This window comes from Meleagris gallopavo, unplaced genomic scaffold (assembly GCF_000146605.3).
Source record: "Meleagris gallopavo isolate NT-WF06-2002-E0010 breed Aviagen turkey brand Nicholas breeding stock unplaced genomic scaffold, Turkey_5.1 ChrUn_random_7180001901957, whole genome shotgun sequence".
In the NCBI taxonomy this organism is placed as follows: domain Eukaryota; kingdom Metazoa; phylum Chordata; class Aves; order Galliformes; family Phasianidae; genus Meleagris; species Meleagris gallopavo.
In genome coordinates, this window is record NW_011165208.1 from 1 (window position 1) to 332 (window position 332).

Below are 332 nucleotides of genomic sequence, written 5' to 3' on the forward strand. Positions count from 1 at the left end.
TGAATGGGGCGCGGGGGGGGCTTGTCCCTCGGTGTCCCTCGGTCCTCATGGCGAAGGGACCCGGCAGCGCCGTGACAGCGGCGGTGGCATCACGGGGACGGCCGGCAGCGGCATCGCGGCGGCATCTCGGTGCCACCACGGGGACGTGACTGACAGCGGCGGTGTCACGACAGTGCCATCACAGCGGCGGTGTCACGACAGTGCCATCACAGCGGCGGTGTCGGTGCCAGCGGCAGCGCGGTGATGGCGGCGGCGGCGGCACCTCATCTGTCATTCCGGCTGCAGCCACGTCCCTCCACCATCTGTCACCGCGCGGTGCCAATGCTGGCACT